This window comes from Zingiber officinale, chromosome 2A (genome assembly GCF_018446385.1).
Source record: "Zingiber officinale cultivar Zhangliang chromosome 2A, Zo_v1.1, whole genome shotgun sequence".
NCBI classification, from domain to species: Eukaryota; Viridiplantae; Streptophyta; class Magnoliopsida; order Zingiberales; family Zingiberaceae; genus Zingiber; species Zingiber officinale.
Genome location: NC_055988.1, coordinates 164,233,700 through 164,256,201, shown reverse-complemented (window position 1 = coordinate 164,256,201; position 22,502 = coordinate 164,233,700). Strand labels below are relative to the sequence as shown.

Genomic DNA, 22,502 nt, shown 5'->3' with positions numbered 1-22,502 from the left:
ATCTATCACATTGCGTGACATTAACAATATTGTTTTGGTAGCCATATTCTAAATTCCAATCAATTTTGGCACTGTGGATCCAACCACAATTATGTTATATAATAATTTCATCAAGTGCAGCGATAAGGTACGGAATTATTATTATTATTATTATTGTCATTTTTATAGACTATATATTAATTTGGACGCATCTTATCCCTCCATCTTATCCACCCCTCAATATCCTTTAAATATTCATAAATCATAATTTTCCAATCTTTACCAAGAATATTAACGTTCTAAAATGACCAAATCTAGAGAGAGGTCCTAAACGAGCATCAAGGTACATATAAGTAACACTCTAAAATCATCAAAAAAAAAAAAAAAAACCTTCAAACACTCAAATGAGTGCTATATATTCAATGATGCGCAACAAAATCACCTAGTCCAGTCCGGAGGTGACTCCTCTTGAAGGTTTCCTAATATTAAATTTCTTAGGTGGGAGGGAGGGTTTAAATAATTTGATGTAGGTTAGACTCCACCTAAGAAATCGATTTGATCTCAGGCTATCACTTTCTTTGCTTTTGTTGAGTCCGACTGAATGTTTAGTACTTTCTCTTTTAGGTGTTTAGGTTGCTCGGGTTTCTTTTTGCATTCAACCAATCCTAAACCTTAATTTTCAAATCCTAAATTTTAAGGTGTGTTTAGTTTAATTTATCATACATAAATTATGTAATTATCATATAATTATATAACTAAAATTATAAAGAATAAAATATATCATAATATTATTTAAACACTTTTATCACTTAATCAATTTCATATTTGATTAATTTTTTTAATCGATTCACTAAAGTTTAAATTAATTTTAATCAACCTTAAATACTTTTTAATCAAATGTTATAACCGAATTTAATATTACCCTTTGTTCTGTCTCTTATTGGCTGCATCCCCTCCGCAGGCAAAACCTAGCAATCTCTCATCGTCCCAATCGAGGAATCGCTTGGGCGAGACCGTGGTGGTTGACGACGAGGATGGGGAGGAGGGAGAAGTCGAAGTCAAAAGATATCCCTCTTCGTTGTCCAACACCGTCGTTGCCATCTCCCCTGGAGCACCACCTCCTCCTCCCGCTGATTTGTGAAGGGTAATTTTGGGAAAAAAAAATATTAACCCTGGAATTGTAAAAAACCATATGATTCTAAGATTTTTTAATTCCGGGTTATATTCCCTAATTGCTGACGCGGAAGAAATCACTCGTTATCTGAAATCGCTCATTACCTAAACCAAATACGATTTTTATTGATAACCTATCAAGGTTATCAACGATAATCCCTAACAAAAAAAAAACTCTAAGGGTGCGTTTGATTCAAATTGTTGTGCATAACCTTGTTTATGTGATTATCAAGTAATCCGATAACCAAAGTTATAGGGAATAAAAGCTAATCCTAATCTTATTTGATTCAACTAGGTAATGCTATAATATAATTTATGATCCGGTAGTAAGGTGGGGTCCGCCCTGCAGGAGGTCAAAGTGGTCAACGTCCTTGGCAGGCGTCCAATCGGGTGAACTACCTTCCCGGTCAGCAGGAAGAGTAGCCGGCCCGACACTTCGACAGCTCGGTCAGACACCGAGCTTTCGACGCTCATAAAGCTCGAAGCAGAGAGGGACGAAGGCCGAGCGGCCGCCCCGGCTAAGCAGTGGACGCAGCCTCGACCCGGCAGACAGGGCTCCCTCGCTTGGCAGGGCGGAACCGAGTAGCAGGTCATCGGTCGAACGGATACTCGGCCCGGCCATTGTATCACTCAGACAACAAGCTAGCCAAGCGGCTCTCCCACTCGACCCAGTAATAGACAAGAGGAGCGGTTGACGATATCTTCCTATGGACCAGTGTCACCGACGGGCTGCATGGTCGGCGGCATGGTCGGACAAAGAATCGTATGGTGAAAGCTTTCACTGTCACGTCGGGGATATACTGGGGCTGTTCGGATATGACGTCAGACACACTTTTTCTGACACATATTTTCTAGGTATGTTTTGAGAATCGCGCACGCCTCGGGAAGTGTGTGTGTGCCTCCCGGTAGCTCTATATAAGGACCCCCCAGGTTTCAACAGAGGTATGCTCACTACTGTAGCTACAGTTACGCTGTTGCTCCTTTCTTCTCTACTTCGTTCGTTTGCCGCCGGTATCTGACTTGAGCGTCAGAGGGTCATCGTCGGAGAACCCTTCCCCGGCTCGGCACTAATGACTTGTGATTGCAGGCTTAGCTCATTGGAGATCCACGTCGTCTTCAGTCGACATCCAGTCAAAGTGAGCGTCACCTCCCCAGCGTCCGTCAACTCACTCTCGGACAGGATCAATTTAATATTTACAATATTACCCTTATCAATTACATGATTAATTTTTTTGGAATAAATTAAATTAAATTAAATTAATTATTATTATTATTATATTTATTAATAAGTTGATAATATATATAATAAATAAATATAATTGATTTATAATTTTTAAAATTTAAAATAAATATATATATTTTAAAATATAATTAAAATAATTTAGATATGTGATTAAATTTTTATTTTTATTTACTTTTACTGTGCTTCTCCCTCTTACCCCCCATATTTTTTACTATGTTGACATCTTCCACACAATTGCTAAAGTCGCTTCCTCTGGAAGTCGTCGGCACACCGCCTCCTTCGAGAACCTTTGGCGTAGTCTCCGCGTTGTCTCTGTCCAGGCAATGGCTGGCTTCAGCCGTCGTTGCTTCACAATCACCGCTTGCTTGCCATCGCCGCCGCCACCTGCTTGCCGTAGTTGTTGCTCCGCAATCACCTTTGTTGCTCCGCAGTTGCCGTCATTGCTCACTGTCGCCTCCTTCTTGCCACTGACAGGTCGCCTCCTCCGTGAACCTCTGGCGTCGTCTCCTCTATTACATTGTCTCCTTTATTACGTCGTCTTCGTCCAGGTGATGGCTGACCTCATCCGTCGTTGCTTCACAGTCATCGTCTACTCGCCATCACCGCTGCCACCTGCTTGTCGTCATTGCTCGTCGTCGCCTTCTTCTCGCCGTCATTGCCATTGCTAGTTGTCATTGCTCCGCAGTCGCTGTCGTTGCCCCACAGTCTTCGCCTGCTCTGCTCACCACCTGCTAGTCTCGGAGGGTAATTTTGGAAAAAAAAATATTGATACCCCCGGAATCGTGAAAAACCTAAGGGGGTGCTTGGTATATATTTGGCAATGAGAATGATAATGGGTTTTGATTAAGAGGTTAATGGCAATGAGAATGATTACTGGATTGATGGTGCTTGGTATAGATACTGGAATAGATATTATTCTCATTAATGTTGTGATCTCAAAAGCGGTGATCAAGTTCCATAGTCCTAGAAAAGGGGCACTGTTGTCACCAATAGAAAATAAAGAGGCAATAGAAAATAAAGGAAACTAATTCCGATTGACGAAAATTAGGTAAAAAAAAAGATGCTGAAATGCGAAAATCAAAAGAAAAAGAAAGACAAGTTGAGGCAACTGACTCACCTTCGACAAACCAGACTATGGTAAAGAGGCAAGTTGAGGCGCAGCGGTGAGTGAGGAAGAAAGACACAGAAATGCGAAAATCAAAAGAGAAGAAAAGGTTCGACTCGAGGGGTTGGGTCGTTAAAAAAAACCACATGAATAGATAGGAATGAGTTTAACGATAACCTAGGGGTAGGTGGGTTATGAAAGTAGGGATATCAAATCCATATTTTGATTCCGATTCCCATCTACCAAGCATCAAGAATGGGAATGAAATATATTTCATTACCATTCCAGCATTCGAAACCCGCCGACCAAGCACCTCCAAAGGTTTCTAAGATTTTCTGATTCCGGGTTATATTCCTTGATTGCTGATGTGGCAGGAATATTGCATTATCGGAAATCATTGATTACTTAAACCAAATAAGGTTATCGTTGATAACTTATCAAGGTTATCAATGATAACCCCCAACTAAACACGCCCTAAACGATATTTCAAATGATCTATTATTCCTGCTTGGTCGTGTCTTATTATGCTCCGCAATGTATGAGGATAGGACTAATTATAAACTCTAAATCTCAAATTCTAATAGATACTTCACATGAGTCCTATCTGTGTCCTCTGCTTGCGAGTGTCTCAATGTCATATTTGCAAATTAGAAGTGATTACAAACCCCAAATCTCAAGCCCTGAAAGATACTTCGGATTAAGGTAATTTATTTGGGCTTTAGTCTAGGCAGTTTCTTTTAACATGTATCCAATACAAATTCATACATGTTTATAATAGTATGATATTATTCATTTTAAATTTTAAATTTTATCCAAAAGACCTTATTACTTATATTAATGTATCTTTTAAACTCATAATCTTTTTCATGTATTTTTAATATAAGACTTTAATTGTATTTCGAATAATATGGACCAATAGATAAATTTTTCATCTGCAAGTCCTAGACAGATGATTACCTGGGCATATTACAGTCGATCAATATTAACCCGGGTAGAGACTCCGCCATCGCTTCAGATGAGTCTTATCCGTGCTATATGTGCTCACGGCATAAACAACAAACCTTGAAAGATACTTCACATGAGTTTTCTCCCCGCTATGTTATGTTTGCTTGTGTCTTCTTTGTCTTATTATACTTCGTAACATTCAAGAATTGGGAGTGATCAGGCGGCCGTGGTCCTTGTGTGTACCAGAGAGATGATCAGGTCCACACTGGAATAAAGATCAATGCCAGATTATGACGTCCCACATGCACAATTACTGCCACCATTCCTTTTGATTCATTCAATCATTATTAAGCACATCACCTAACGCCAATAAAACACAATTGATTCAGTCCAGATAAGAAACACAACATGATCATCAACTTTCATTTCCTTCACTCAAACTGAAACTTAATTATATATATAATATATATGAAGGACAAGATCTGATGGATACATGTGTGGTCCTTGTGAGGGGATCTTAAAGGCTGTGTATTGTTAGGTGGCCTACAAGGGAAATCAAGCCAGTTTTCACTACAGACAGGCAGACTGCTGTCACTGCCAAAGCAAACTGCCTTTATCTGCATGGCCACATCCTTATCATGTGTCTATTGCCTATTGAGCAATTGAGTGGGTTTTGCCAATTAAATCTATGTTATAACTTATGCTCAATCGAAAGCGGCAATTTACGGAGGTAAAATGGAATTGCAATTTATAGAACTCTAAGGGGGCGATTCCTAAGAGCCCAACTAAATAATTGAGAACGTATGGGCCGGCCGATTAACCCACAAAATCTAGTTGTGAATCTCATGTATATTTTCTTCTGCCAATGAAGAATTACAATTCATCACTGTTGGCAATATCGACTTTACATATAGATAAAATGAGGCAGGAAAACCAGTAAATAATGGTCTTGAGCCAACTACCATAATGAGAGACAGTGTATTAAAAAAAATTGAAGAAAAGAAAAATAAAATGGAAGAAAGGAGAAAAACCTGTTCTTGTATTTTCCTATGGACATGGCAAAAGAGCCCACGCCTTTCAGATGTTGTTCCTCAAATCAGACACTGTGGATCATTGGTTGAACTCCACAATACGACGCAAGAACGTCGGAACCTGTGGAAATAACCCAAATTAATGATATTAGCAACGAAGTTGTGATTAGGGTTTAGAGTTTAGGATTTTAGGGGGAAAAAAATAGGTTTTAGAGTTTAGGCTTTAAGATTTTAGGGTTTAGAGATGAGATTTAACCCAAATCGGATTTTCAATTCTCATATAAATGAAGTAAGAATTTTAAAAAATAAAAAATTTAACAATAGATGTCCATGAATTGTCCATACATGGTTGATTATGGTAACAAAACTATATATATCGAGAGAGGATTCACCCAAGTGCACACACACCTGGGAGCATATGTCCACGTAGTAAGGTTGACTACCACATGGGCCAGTACGCATCGGGGATGTGTAATGTATCGGGAATTGATCTCTTTTATATATATATATATATACACACGAATATGATATCCTTTGCGACTATGCACGTCGCGCAGGATATCAGTGTTTTTTTTCTTTTTAATTATTTTTTAAAATTTTGAATTAAAAAAATAATTAAAATATTTTTTAAAAATTTTATTTCTAAGATTCATGCTTCCCAATTGGGTTATAATTTGTAAGTTATTTTTTTTAAAGATTTTATCTTTAGGGTTTAAATTTTCCAATTAGATTATAGTATTTAGTAAAAAGAAAAATAAAAAATAAAATAAATTTAAATATTTATGGAATATTATAATATGTTTTGAAGATATATTCATGGATTATGATTTATATATAAGGAAATATTGATTTTTTTAAATTTAAAATCGAAATAATAGATATCATATTATATTATTTATTATGATTATTATTTTTAAATTTAGAATTAAAATTTTTAATTAAAATATTTTTTAAGATTTTATTTTAGGATTTATGCTTCTCAATTGGGTTATAATTTTCAAACTATTTTTTTTTTAAAGATTTTACCTCTAGATTCAGACATCCCAATTGGATTATAGTATTTAATAAAAAAAATTAAAAATCAAATAAATTTAAATATTTATGAAAATTTATAATATGTTTAGGGGGTATATTTATATATTAGGGATTTATATATAAAAATATTAATTTTTTTAATTCAAATTTATATATATATATATATATATATAAAGGCATCGTCTGTACTATCATCTCCAATGTACAAAGGCAGTACGTCATTGCGGTTACTAAACCATGGATGATCATGTTTCCATCATGTTGAGCAACAAAAACAAACTTATTATCACTGTTTAGTAATAATGTCAGATAACATTGGGTCACAAAGCATACCGAGCCCTTGTCCCATTAAATTGTCGGTCCAATCTCCATAACCTAAAGTTTAAAAAGCATCCATCAAGTCATACTCTAGTTCACAGAAATTGAATGTAGCCAAATGTTGTTGAATAAATGTTGAAAGCTAAGAGCATCCATAATAATATCAAATATTTCTCTCAAATATTTACGACTCCACATACACATCATCAATCAAATATCTCACTTCTCAAATATAGCACAATCAAATATCTCACAGACTAAATATTTATGAGGCTCACCTATGAAATATCTCACTCTCAAATATTCTAAATTCTACCGTTAAATATATACTTTTAATTTTTTTTTATTAAAAAGATAGAGAGAGCTCTCTGCCCTATGAATTCAAATCCCTTCCCCAATATCCCCTTTCAATGGGTGATACTCGAAATTGGGAAATATTTGAAGAAATATTACACTCCAAATATTCTCATTGTAGATGCTCTAACGGTTAAGATGTTTTACCTTTCTTCCACGAGTAAGCCTCAGCTTGAGCTACTCCCTTAGAAGAGATCGGACTTTGTCAGATAGTAAATTCCATTTCTGAGATTAAGAAGGCAAAAGTTAGCTTATTTTGTAAGTGGTTTACGATGTGTATCACATGTTTACCTTCTCTTCGACACATTGGAAGTGAACAGAGAGACAAAATTTATTGTTCTCCACTCGTGATCCAGGGACACTCTTTGTAGTCTCCACCAATTTCTTGTAGACCTTGAAAAGGGCAGAATGCAAACCATCAAAGCATTTTTTTTTTAAAAAAAAAAATATCTTTAGAAAAGGAGCATTTTTTAACTGAGATCCGGGCATGAACAAGCTCACCTCATCAATCATGGGAAGGAATTCACTGGCCGGCTGAAAAAGAACAGATTTTGCCTGTGACACCAAGGTAAAGTAAGGATCCCCAAAGCAACATAAGAAAGGTGGTGGGTAGACAGAAGAAGTTAAAGAGGAGAGCCACCTTGGCTTCTGTGTGCCTGTGCCCATGACTGGCCTGGGCCTTTGATGCCCATGCCATGACTACCAGCGTGGTACAATTCTGATAGCCTCACAAAGCTGGAAACCTGATCTAGAATGGACCGTGCACCAGAACCAAATGTTGAAGGCAATGGAAGAAACTTGACTGCAAGAATTCTTGTGCGAGCGCAAAAACGTACCTTTTCTCTGCACCTCCTGCTGACGATAGCAGTAGGGAAATGGCTTGCTACATCTCTCACGGCCTCTCTCATCTAGTTCAAAAGAAGTAATTGACCAGGTCAAGATTTTGAAAAGAAATTACCAAGCATTTCGCAAGCTCGCCTCATCGGACATGAAGGCGCAGTCAGGGTCGTCGACGATGAGAGACAGGGTGCCATCATAGTCGAGGAACATCACGATCTGATTCCCCTTGGATGAGATCATCACCTCCTCGAAATTGTCCAATGCGGACGGATGCAATTCCTTCGCGCAAATTCCCCCAATTCAATCCCCGGGCCAAATTCCACGGCTGATTTATAGAGAAAAAATAAAAAATCCAACGATCTTCAACAGTGACACTCACCAGCCATCTTTCATAGTCTCCTCCTCCTCCATGAGAGGCCGTCAACGCCGCCGCCCCTTCCTTGATCTGAGTCGGAGACGATGGCGGGATGGACTGGATCCACGAACTGGGTCTGCCGCCGCGGCCGAGTTTGATCTGGCGAAACATTTTCTTGCAACTAAGGTAACTGACGATGGAGTCGGTGGCCGGATAGGGGAAGCGAGCGACCTTGTTCGCGGCGGCGACCACCGCGAGGGCGAATCCTCCGACAGCGTCAATCCCTACCTCATCATCTTCTTCCACACATTTTCCGTCGCCTAAAGACCGAGAAACCGAATCGAACAGACTGGATTCGAGCTCCTCGTCCTGCTCCTGCCACTGGCTTCGGTTTCCGATTTGGGAATTGGGCGAGGAGGGGCGACGGGCGCCCGGGCCTTTAAATCGTCGCCCGGGCCTTTAAATGGCGCTCCGCGCCTCCGCGGCACATCGGCAGCGAGAAACTCGTCCCATTCAACTGGGGCCCGCCACGCGCGAGAGGCAGCGGCCCACCAAGATCGCGGGTGAGCGGCGGGGGCAACATGTGGGCCCCGGTAAGCGGACCGGGCACATGGCGCCAGTGTCCCGACCCAGGGACTTGACGCCCGCCGAGTCCTATCCAGTTAATCGCGGCGTCACGTCCGCAACAGCAGCTCGGGTGGTTGGGCCCGCAAAGACTTGGCAAGTTAGAAAGTTAGTTAGTCGCGCGTCTCTTATTCGACCATGTATATATTATTGCTTATTTATTAGAATCATGTGAATTTCCATGGAATTGGCGCGCAATAAATATGATTGAAGTTGCTCTTCGTGTTCTTTCTTTAAAATTTCTGAGAGATTCATGGGAATTAGCCTGTCTGAAATTAATTAGTTGACTTTAATAATATTATTTTTGTGCGTTTAAAAATATTTAAATTAGCTTTATCTTGAGTTTGAAGTCTTAGTTGACTTGATAAAGCTCACATTTGACCAGTTCATTCCCTTTTTCAATGCTGATTTAGATTGACAAACGGAAGACCAGAGTCATGCAGAAGGACCAAACTGGAAAAGATCATCAAACTTTCAAGCTGGAAAAGATCAAAGCAGTAGCCACTGCGATCATGCCTGCGACGCTAACTGTTGCAGCTGCTGCGTTAGACGACTGGCCGGCGAGCGGAGACGGTGCAATGGCGGCTCCCAAGGAGGGAGACGGAGCTCCGGCAGGACCTCCACCGAGAGGCGCAACTGCAACAACATGAACAGTTCAGTAATGTATCTGAAACAGATAGATCGAGAAGAAGCAAAGGGTCAGGCACCTTTACAGTCGGCGAGGGGAGGGACGGAGACGGCACAAGAAGAAGGGAGAGCCAGGGCCCTGGTCATGTTGATCCTGAACCCCATGGCGGCGCCCTGGCTGAAGGCCACGCAGAGGCAGCTCTCCTGTTCTACGGCGACCTCATTGAGCCCGGAGCAGCATCGCTTCTGTGGCCGGGCCTCGCTGCTTCCCTGCTCCACGAAGGAGAGGCAGCCGGACAGGCTGAGCAAGGCGGAGGAGCAGTCCTCCGTGGGGGAAGGTGAGGGTGCAGCTGCCACGGCAGAGAGCCAGATGAAGAGCGGGAGCAGAGCGCGAGTCCGGGCCATGGATGTGGAAATCGATGGGTTGAGACTTGAGAGACGTTTAAGGAAGAAGAGAGGCGGCGTTGGAAGCGCAGGGCGATGCAGAGGTCGACAGGTGTGAGAGGAGATGGACTGGAAGAGGACAAGTTTCTTCGTCTTCCTTTGGAAGGTGGCAGCTTTTTTCCGTAATTAATGAAACGTACGTTATCATTTCTTTCTAGTAAATTGTTAAAAATTACAGGTGAACCATTTTAAAATGGGGCAGCTTTTTCGCCTCGGCTTTAATAATTAATTAAACATACGTTATCATTTTTTTAATAGGAAATAAAATAAAAAATTATGAGTAATGATAGGTAGAGAAAAAAATTTAAAGAAATGTTCATGATAGATATATAAATTTATGATTCATTATTTTTATTTTTATGGGTTCATCATCATATCATATGTGTCTATCTTTAATTTTTTTTAAAGATTTTTTCTTTTTACATATCATTTTTCTTTTAAAATTTAAAACATTGACGAACAATAATAGGACCCAATGTGGTATATTGAGAGGTTGCTTGGTTGAGTAAGGGGAATGAGAAGATGGTAAAAGGTGATGTTTATAACGTTTTCATTAATTTGTCTCTAAATTAATATGGAGATGGTAAATCACGGATGACTACTAGCTATTAATAAAGAGAATAAGGATGATATTAGTGGGGAATGAAAATGAGTATTATTAATTTAATAGCATTGCTTGGTTTAGTAAGGAGAATGAGCATTACTATAAAAGATTAACATTGCTTGGTTTATATCCTAGCAGAGACCTAGCTAGGAATAGGAATGAGCTAATAAAAGAAGGGCGAGATTCACTAGGAAAAAAAGGAGTGGGAAAAGAACACGTTTCGCATGTTTTTTTTTCACGAATGAGTTTCAATATATTGGTTTTAGTGGGGAATAGATGATTACCCATAAATAAGGAATGCCACTAATGTTGGAATATGAAACCCTCAAACCAACCACCTATTTTTCATTCCTTTCTCATTCCCCATTATCAAACCCTCAAAACAGGCAACCCCTAAGGATACTAATGAATCATATTCGGATTACATTTTATATCCTTTATTTTTATATTCATCCATGATCGAATATTTTAGGGATTAATTTGTAATAAGCACATATCCTCCGGAAAATATTCTTTCCATTTTCTAATCATTTGGCAGTCGACTATAAGCTAACTCCATAATTTACCTCCCTTCACATAACTTGAGGATGGATTGTGAGGGCGCCTGGGATGAGCATAATTATTAGTGTTGGATCGAAAAGAATTTAGATATCTCCACAATGGCATGATATTGTCCACTTTGGGCCTAAGCCCTCATGGTTTTGCTCTTGGGCTCTTCCCAAAAGGCCTCATGCCAATAGAGATATCTTTTTCTTATAAACCCATGATCTTTTCCATGTGTTTTCAATATGGGACTATGTTTGCAACCTTGCAACCCCAACAATCCCCCCCTCAAACAAAGGACCATGGGCTTCCCACGTCCGATCCTCGACCCACCAGGTCTTCCTGCCCCTCGGTCTACCCGACCTACTAGGACTTCCTTGCCTAGCCACAACTAGGACTTCCTGCCCCTCGGTCCACCCGACCTACTAGGACTTCTTGCCCGGTGTCTGGTCCTCTTGATCCGAACATAGGAGCCCCCACTTTCTTTGTTCAAGGTCAATATTGTACTCACATGGTTCAATCAGACCATAGCTCTTGTGCACAGTCGGCGGTTAAACCTTCTGGCAGTCCGGGTTCTGATACCAATTGTAGGATCGAAAAGAATTTAGATATCTCCACAATGACATGATATTGTCCACTTTGGGCCTAAGCCCTCATGGTTTTGCTCTTGGGCTCTACCCAAAAGGCCTCATGCCAATAGAGATATCTTTTTCTTATAAACCCATGATCTTTTCCATGTGTTTTCAATATGGGACTATGTTTGCAACCTTGCAACCCCAACAATTAGGACATGTAGAAATCTAGAGGGGTGAATAGCTTTAATCACTTCTTTAAACTTGATTTGCAATGGAAAACTTGAAGCAATGATAACATTGTTGGGGTTGCAAGGTTGCAAAAATAGTATCACATTGAAAACACATGAGAAATATCATGGGTTTATAAGAAAAAAGATATCTCTATTGGTGTGAGACCTTTTGGAGAGAGTCCAAGAGAAAAATCATGAGAGCTTAGGCCCAAAGTGAATAATATCATGCAATTATGGAGATATCTAAATTATTTTTGATCCAACAATTGGTATTAGAGCCTGAACTGCCAGAAGGTTTAACCGCCAACTGTGCACAAGAGCTATATAGTCTGATTGAGTCTGGAAAGATCATGGGTTTATAAGAAAAAAGATATCTCCATTGGTATGAGGTCTTTTGGGTAGAGCCGGTATGAGCCCTTTTGGGGAGAGCCGATATGAGCCCTTTTGGGGAGAGCCCAAGAGCAAAACCATGAGGGCTTAGGTCTAAAATGGACAATATTATGCAATTGTGGAGATATCTAAATTCTTTTCGATCCTACAAGGATCTCTTGTTTTACTTGGTATCCACCTCCTTAAAGTAACTAATCCAAGGATTTGCTCTTCACTCTCATAGATACACTATGAAACCTCCTTCCATGAGACAGTGAAGCCTCGTACAAGTTCAAGCACGAGAATATAAAAATAGGACACAAGAATACAACAAAAATAAGGAAATAAATACAAATACAATAAACATATTCTTTAGATCTCTTGTTGTACAAAAATGCCTCTTGTTCACTTGGAAATGCAATAGCACTTCGCTTCAGAATCACCAAGAATCGATAGCTTAAACACCTCACGAAACCTCCTTTTCTAGGGTTTCTCTCAGGCTAGAAAATGCCTCATAATCGATTAGACTTTCTCCTAATCGATTGTCACACCATTTGATCGTTCAAAACCTATAGAATAACTCTTTTTCACTCATTTAATCGATTAGTGAGTCATACCAATCGATTTGGCAGTTTCTAATAGATTGAGCCAATCGATTCAAAAGCTTCTATTCTCATGAGAAAACACTCATAATTGATTAGCCCAATCGATTAATCAATGTTGAATTAATTAACCCAATCAATTTAGCAATCATCTGTTTACTTATGAAAACCTCCCCAATCTATTACCTTAATTGATTGGTATGATGAATTGATTAGCCAATCGATTCAAGTACTTTCTGTGCTCTCTTGAAAACACTGCCTAATTGATTGGCCTTAGGGTAATTGATTACCTTATCGATTCTAAACTCTACTATGCTTTGCGAAGATCTCGCAATTAATAATTGATTGCACTAGCCTAACATCCAGAATCAGAGTTTAGGGTTCCTTTACCCAACATCCAGTCAACCGTGACTTACTAGGACTTTAAACCCATGACATTAAAAGAATGTCAATCAAAATGGCATTGGCCAAAATGGAAGGAAGCAATTCAGACAGAACTAACATCTTTGTGAAAACGTGAGGTTTTTGGGTCCATTGTAAAAACACCTGAAGGTGTTAAATCAATAGGATATAAATGGGTATTCATACGGAAAAGAAATGAAAAAAAATGAGATTGTTCGATACAAAGCTCAACTAATTGCATAAGTCTTGTCACAAAGACTTGGGATTCACTGTGAAGAGGCATATTCTCCTGTAATGAATGCGATTACTTTTCATTATCTTATTGGTTTAGTAGCACAGAGAAGACTTCATATGCAAACGATGGGTGTTGTTACAACATATTTATATGATGCACTAGATAATGACATATACATGAAAATCTCAGAAGGACTAAAGATGTTAGAAGCATGCAATTCTCAAGAATTATTTTCTGTTAAATTACAAAGATCTTTGTATGGTTTAAAACAATTTCAGTATATGTGGTGCAATAATCTTAGTGAATATTTGTTAAAAGTGGGTTATATAAAAAACCATATTTGTCCATGCATTTTTATAAAAAAGTCCAATATGGTTTTCTGATAATCATTGTATATGTTGGCACTTTTGAAGAGATCTCGAATGCAATAAATTATTTAAAGAAAGAATTTGAAATGAAAGATCTTGGTAAAACTAAATTTTGTCTCAGCCTACAGTTTGAGTATTTAAAGAACAGGATTTTTGTCTACCAATCAACTTATATTGAGAAAGTTTAAAATGATTTAATATAGACAAATCATACCCATTAGCCAACCTAATGGTTGTTCGGTCACTTGATATACAAAAGGATCCTTTCCATCTTTGAGATGATAATGAGAAAATTCTTGGTCCTGCAGTGTCATACTTAAGTGCAATTGGTACTTTAATGTATCTTGCTAATAATACCCAACCTAATATTATTTTTGTTGTAAATTTATTAGTAAGATATAGTTATGTTCCAACCAAAAGATATTGGAACAGAATTAAACATGTTTTTCGATATCTATGAGGAACAATTGATATGAGCCTATTTTACTCTCATGAGTTAAATACAAAATTAATTGGGTATGGATATGCAACATACTTATTTGATTCACACAAAGTCATGTCTCAATCAGGTTATGTATTCATACATAGTAGAACAACGATATCTTGAAGATATATAAAATAGACTATACTGCTAGTTCATCAAATCATGCTAAAATAATTACACTTCGTGAGGCAAGTCGTGAATGCGTGTGGTTGAGGATAATGACTTATTGTTAGGATTGTAAGGTTGTAAATAAAGTCCCACATTAAAACCACATGGGAAAGATCATGAGCTTATAAGGGAAATATATCTTCATTGGTATGAGATCTTTTGGGTAAAGCCGAAAAATAAAACCATGAGGGTTTAAGCCCAAAGTGGACAATATATTATATCATTGTGAAGATATAAATTTTTTTAGTCCTAACAATTGGTATCAGAACCCTGATTGTTAAAAGGTTTAACCGCCAATTATTCATAAGATTTATAGTTTAATCGAGTCATGTGAGTAGAATATCAACCTTGAACAAAGAAAGTGGAGGCTAATCGAGCCATGCAAGTAGAATATCGACCTTGAACAAAGAAAGTGGGGGCTCCTGAGTTCGGATCAAGAGGACTAGACACTAGGCAATAATTCTTGATCGACAGTCAGGCAAGGAAGCCCTAGTTGTGGCTAGGAAAGGAAGATCTAGTAAGTCAGTCGGACCGAGAGGCAAGGAACTCTCAATCGTTAGGTCGACCAAGGGGCGGAAAGACATAGTAGGTCAGTTGGACTGAGGGGAAAGAAGACCTGGTGGATTGAGGATCAGACGTCAAAAGGATAGACTTTCCGCTTGAGGGGGATTTTGTGGTCTTTCGCTTGAGGAGGGATTATTAGGATTGCAAGATTACAAACAAAGTTCCATATTGAAAAAATATGAGAAAGATCATGAGTTTATAAGGGAAAGATATTTCCATTAATATAAGAGCTTTTAGATATAGCCCAAAAATAAAATCACGAGGACTTAAGTCTAAATTAAAATGAATAATATCATATCATTATGGAGATATATGAATTCTTTTGATCCTAATACTTATCACATTTAAGAATCATACAATTTATTAATACATACAGAAAATTCAATCAAATAAGAATCTTATATATTTATTCACAAAAACATTACCGTATTTAAGAAATTGATTCATAAGAATGGAATGCATCCAAAAACTATTAAGTAATGATTTAAATGGGGAGAGTGTAATATCAAATTAGATGTACAAGGAAGGGTGTACTCCTTTTCCTTCACTAAGGTTTTTTGTCCCACTAGGTTTTTCCCTAGTAAGGTCTTAACGAGGCATACTCTATATAATAGACATCTCCCCTAGTGCTATAATTGATATGCATTTATTGTGGATGTCATCTTTTGAAAGAATGATCAAATTAATTCATAAATGATCATTAGCTTTTGGGTTACTGCATTCAAAAGTAACCATTAACTTTTGGATTACCATATTAAATAGGAGTATCTTTTCATTACTTCTCACAAGACTATAAATAGGTATTTTTGTAATCTCAATACAATAAGGGAAATAAAATTCTTCTTCTCTTATACTTTTTAAATTCTTTCTATTTTCTAAATATTTAATAATAATAATAATAATAATAATAAGGAGATTTAGATCATTTTTAGAAAAAATCAAATGCGTGTAAGAAGAAGAAAAAAATGGGTCGATAAACTATTAATTAATAATGAACTCATGGTTAGATATATTGTCGACAAGTTTATAAGTAGATTATAAACTTACGATCAAATAAGAAATAAATTTATAATATAATATAAAATTATGATGAGCATGTATAAATCCATAAAGATACAAATGACGAATTCACTTGAGCTTCCGACTAGACAGTTGACACAAGCTCACGTAAACATTTGTATTATAACTATTTAATTTTTAGATGGTATTTTTATTACTGAATTGAGATATATAAATTGTATTTTATGATTTATTTATTCAAATGAGTAAAAATCAGTAATTTTATTAAACGTTGAACTTTTAAATAAATGACAGTAAAGATAAATATAATAGACATAAATTTAAAAAGTATATATATATATATATATATATATATAATTTTATAATTTTAGATTTTTAATAAAAAACATTTCAATTTTTTATTTGTCACTACCAATTCAATTATATAATTTGATATTGATTTTAATTATGCTTTTTTTTTTAGTAACCAACCCTATGTTTAAAATTTATAAAAAACATATTAAAGGGGCATTCCGAGAATTAAACTCAGGACCTCTCGCACCCTAAGCGAGAATCATACCACTAGACCAAATGCCCTATGCTTTAAAAGCTAATAATTTTATTTAAATAATTATTATAATAAATTTTAAAAAGATAAACTCCCACTTAACAATGAGTAAGTCACAAGATTATAATTAGATATGAATTAACTATAAATTAATAGAGATTGCAAGTAAAGTATAAGTGATTAGCAGGCCAAATAACTTCCATAGGCTTCCAACTAAATATCATGGAAGAGTTCATATGAATATTTGTATTATAATTATTTGAATTTTATATGATTTTTTTACAAATAATTATTATTATTCTATTAATTATTTATATATATATATATATATATATATATATATATATATATATTATATTTTATGATTTCTCTATTCAAATTAGTATAAATAAGTAATTTTATTAAATTGTTAACTTTTTAATAAATAACAGTAAATATAAATATAATAGACATACATTTCAAAAGTTTTAAAAATAGCTTTTTAATAAAAAAAATTATTTCATTTTTTTAATTCCCACTCCCGATTCAATTATATTAATTTGCGCTTTTAATTATGCTTTTGTTTTTTTATTAATCAACTCATTCTCAACTTTTAACAATATTCTTAAAATTCATGTTTTCTTAATACTAATTTCTTATACTCAAATCTAAGGAGAGCAAAAGATTGATAAATGATAAATCCAAATTAACAGATCGAACGGATCAAATTCGGAGTTTGATTCGATTATTTTAAAAATATCAAATTTTTCCATTTCATTTTAATTTTAAAATCCATAAATTGATTAAACTGACGATTGAGATTGAGACTGATCGATTAATTCAGTAACCAATTGAATAGATCAATTTTATATTAGTTTAATTTATTTAATTTTGATGATAAAATTTGATTGATTTAATTTATCTAAAAATAATAATTTAATTAGTTGTTATTTGTTGTTTTGAAGAGTTTGACTAAATTTGTGATTTTGTAACAAAAAAAATACTAAACATAAGAGACAGTTGTGAATCTTGCACCCTAAGAAAGGATCACCATTGGGCCAAATGCTAAGCCATGTTAGTAGATCTCTAATATGTTTATTTGATATATTATTATAATATTATAAATGTTTGCTATGAAACTTAACATCGAAGGTGAACCATTTTCAGTAAAATCGATTCCTTATAAGGAAAAAAAAAAGGTTGATAAACTTCCATTTAGCAATAAGTAAGTCACGAGATTATAATTAGATATAAGTTAATTATAAACTCATAGAGATTGTGAGTAAATATAAGTGACTAGCTAATGGCCAAACAAAAGCTATAGATTTCCCGCTAAACATCTACAACGAGTTTATATGAATATTTGTATTACAATTATTTGATTTTTAGATGTGTATTTTTGTAAATAAATAATTATTATTATTTTACTCAATTAAGATATATAGATTATAGTTTATGATTTTTCTATTCAAATTAGTATAAATAAGCAATTTTATTAAAATTGTTTACTTTTTAATAAATCACAATAAAGATAGATATAATAGACAAAAATTTAAAAATAAAAAACATTTAATTTCAGTTTTTTAAATAAAAATATCATTTCAAATTTTTATTTCTCACTTCCCATTCAATTATATTAGTTTTAACTTTTAATTATGCTTTTGTTTTTTTTTTTTTTTGTTAATCAACTCATTCTCAACTTTTAAGGATATACCCAAATCTACTATTTTATTAATAACTCATTCTCAAACTGATGGAGAGTCAGTTTGATTAATTTAAAATTTTATTTTTTAAAAATAAAATAGTAGTTTTTTAGTTTTGAATTTGATTTTAAAATCTATAAATTGATTAAATCATGACTGATGAAGTCATCAATATCGATTAATTCAATAACTAACGATTTTATATCGGTTCGATTTATTGAATTTTAATAATAAAATTTAGTTAGTTTAATTTACTAAAAAAAATTCAATTCAATCAGTTCAATTCAATCATTTAGTAGTCAAAAATGCTAAATGTTCAAGAAACTTGTACCGCTAGATCAAATGGCTAAGTCATGTAATTAGGTCTCTAGTATATTTATTTATTTATTTTACATTATCTTTCTAGGCAAAAAAAAAATTAAATAATTAATACAAATATTATTATCTTCATAAAAAGGCATTTTTTATTTATAAAAATAAAAATAACCCCTCAATCATATTTTTCATCATGAAAATACTTTTGTTCTATCATATTATGGGAGTGCTTAGTAGAGCTTCTACTAAGCATTGCTTATATTCTAATTACATGAAAGTACTTTTGTGTGTTTGTAAATGTTAAATTCTGCTTCAATTTCTATAATTTTTACTCTAAAGTTAGAAGCAAGAATACGATGGGATAATATACCTATGCAATGAAGGTTGGATTCTCTTACGGGGAATATTAAACGCCCATATTGATCGAACTATACGCCTGTATTGTTCGAACTATTCATGATGCTGAACCACCCGTCAAAATTCATTTGTGATTCTTAGATTTACTTGATGGTCGATCTGTGTGAGATCGAACTGTTGACTTATTGAATTAATTGAATCGCAAGTGCTATATCCATGAGATAAAAAAAAAACTCCATTTCAATCTAAAATAAAATGTTGTTTGCAAAATGATCCTATTCGAAATCGTGAAGTTGAAAATAAGTTTGGAGGTGGTGGCTTCGCTGATCGGACGTGAACTTCGCTCCACTCGGCAAAACAAACAGCATCAGTGCTGGGCCAGGGTTGACCCTCCGACACTCAAGTCAGTCACCAGAAAATGTGGAGAAGCAAAGCAACAATAGTAACAATGAAATTCAATAATAACGCGTACCTCCGCCGGTGAATAACCCCCTTTATATAGAGTCCTGGTGGGTAGCGTGCATGCTTCTCAAAGCATGAGCACGCTCTCTCATATGTCCCATTCAAGGATCCTGTCAAGAAAGTACCTCTGACATCATACCTTAACAGGGCATGCATATCCCTGATGCGACAATAGAAGTTTTGGCCGTACGATCCGCCTGTCGACCATGCCTCATGTCAGCGACACAATCTCCCAAAAAAATGTCGAGAGATACTACAGTGGTCCCGTTGCTGTAGAAATTAAGAGAAGGAAAAAAGCTAACCATATTATTGAATCTAAAATTGATGCCTAGAAATATAGAGTGTAAGGTCTTATATAGTTACATTAAGAAATCCTAAACTCTATAAAAAAAAGGAAAAAGTCTAAATTATCCTAAAAACTATAAACAAATAAATATATAATCTAACATCTCTCCCTCAAACTCATGATGTTACAGCTAGAAGCATTGAGAGTTTGTCAGATAAGAAACGAAAATGTCAAGTGGAATGTGCCTTGGTAAACATATCAGCAATCTGTAACTTTGAATGAACAAAAGGCAATGTGATGGTGTCAATCTGAAGATGGTGATGAGTAATGTGACAATCAATTTCAATATGTTTCGTCCGCTCATGAAAAATTGAATTGCGTGTAATTTGAATAACACTCTGATTATCACAATATAACAGAGTAGGTTGATAAAGAGAGACCCTCATATCCCCAAGCAACCAATGCAACCAAATTATCTCACAAGTAGTTGAGGTCATGACACGATACTCAACTTTTGTGAAAGATCTAGAAATAACATCTTGCTTTTTACTCTTCCAAGAAATGAGGGAATCACCAAAAAAAATGTAGAAGCCAGTGATAGAATCCACATCAAAGTATGCATGTGGCTCAAGAGATGAAGTAGAAGGAAATAAAAAACTTTGAAATTGAGTGCCCTGAAGATATATGAGAATACAAAGAACAACAACTCAATGAACTGTATTTAGTGTAGTGACAAATTGACTAACCACATGAACAACATACTTAATATCTGGACGAGTTACAGTGAGATAAACCAAGCTTCCAACAATAGTTCTGTATAAACTAGGATCTGACAAAGGTGAGCCATCAGATGGAGAATATCGAGCATTAGTCTCAACAGAATATGACCTGTACTCGTATATTTGATAAACAATATTGAATCATGATTACTATGATAAAATCGAACGAAGTAATCACTGTAGCGAACTTCTTAAACCAAGCACGAGGTGCTTGTTTGAGACCATAAAGCGCTTTACAAAGCCTACAAACTTCACCAGGTTGATGTGAAATACCAAGAAGAGATGTCATATAAACTTCTTTATGAAGATCACCATTTAGAAATGCATTCTTAACATCCATCTGAGATATTCTTTATCGACAAACAGAAGTAACAACAATTAAGTACGAACAGTCATCATTTTTGCAACAAGAGCAAATGTTTCCTCATAATCTATGTCATACTCCTGAGAACAACCTTTAGCAACAAGACGAGCTTTGTATCGTTCGATAGATTCATCAAATTTAGTTTTAATTTTATATATCCAACAAGAATTAATAGTATGTTTTCCCGGTGGCAATGGAACCAAATCCTATGTATGACTATGATGCAAAGCAATTAGTTCCTCAGTCATACCACTCTGCTAAAGTGGGTTACAAATAGCTTCTCTATATAATACGGGCTCAAACAAACAATGAATAGATGCAACAAATGAAGCAAAAGAATGAGAATAACATGAGTAAGCAAAATCTGGTAGTTGGTAGACTTACGAACATGAGTGGATTGACGATGGTGGAGAGAAGAATCATCCGCAATCTCAGGAGATGATTGGGTAGTAGCAGAAGGAAGAGCACGTGGAGCGGATATCTCGGGAACCAAAGTACCAGATTCAGTTGAGCTACCAGTAGGAGTTGTGGGTGAAGCTTTCTCAGTGTCGGTATTGAAGGGATCAATGCAAAATAGATCTGACTTTGTCATATTGTGCGAACTAACAGGAATAGAAAAGAATAAAATATGTTCAAGAAACACAACATGATGAGACATACAATTTTTGACTAACGGGATCAAAGCAACGATATCCTTTTTGACTAACACCATAACCCAGAAAGACACAAAGAGTAGATCAAGAGGCTAATTTATTACGCTCAACATGTGGACTAAAGACAAAGCAAGTACAACTAAAAACACGTAAAATGGAGTAGAGAGGAGCATGCCCATACAATTTTTCAAAAGATGACAAGCTTGCATTGTGTGAGGTTGGAATTCTATTAATCACGTGAGTAATAGTAAGGATTGCTTCCCCCAAACGGTACTAGGAACACTGGCAGATAATAAAAATGAACAGACTGTTTCAATAAGATGCTTATGTTTTCGTTCAGCTACACCATTCTGTTTAGTAGTATTTGTACACGAGGATTGATGAATAGTATCATCAGAAGCAAGTAACTGTGAAAATGATTCGAAGTGTATCCCCCCCCCCCAAATCACAATAAAAATACTTTATGACATTAAAATGTTGAGTTTTTACAAGAGCTTTGAAGTTGTTGAAAATGGTAAGATAATCAAACCTATGTTTCATAAGATAAACCTAAGATTAACGAGTGCAATCATCAATAAAGGAAACATAATACCTTGAACCCTCTTTTATAGGAATAGGAGAGGGTCCCCACACATCATAATAGATAAGATCAAATGGATCAGAAGAAAAAGAGAGACTTTTAGAAAATGATAAGATAGAAAATTTGGCCAATTTACAATCACTACAATCAGAAATATCATAACTTTTTAAAGGTCCTAATACTTTTGTAGAAGCTAAAAACTACAAACGAGACACTGAAACATGACCTAATTGAGAGTGC

General features: G+C 35.6%; 1 non-coding gene and 1 pseudogene across 1 annotated transcript; both read right to left on the bottom strand.

Moving 5' to 3' along the window:
- Positions 1 to 5,555: 5,555 nt before the first annotated feature.
- LOC122044207 lies at positions 5,556 to 8,805 on the bottom strand (annotated as a pseudogene).
- A 7,936-nt stretch (positions 8,806 to 16,741) lies between these two features.
- TRNAP-AGG lies at positions 16,742 to 16,813 on the bottom strand. Its single transcript has one exon. It is a non-coding gene; the product is annotated as a tRNA-Pro (tRNA).
- Between the last annotated feature and the right edge of the window lie 5,689 nt (positions 16,814 to 22,502).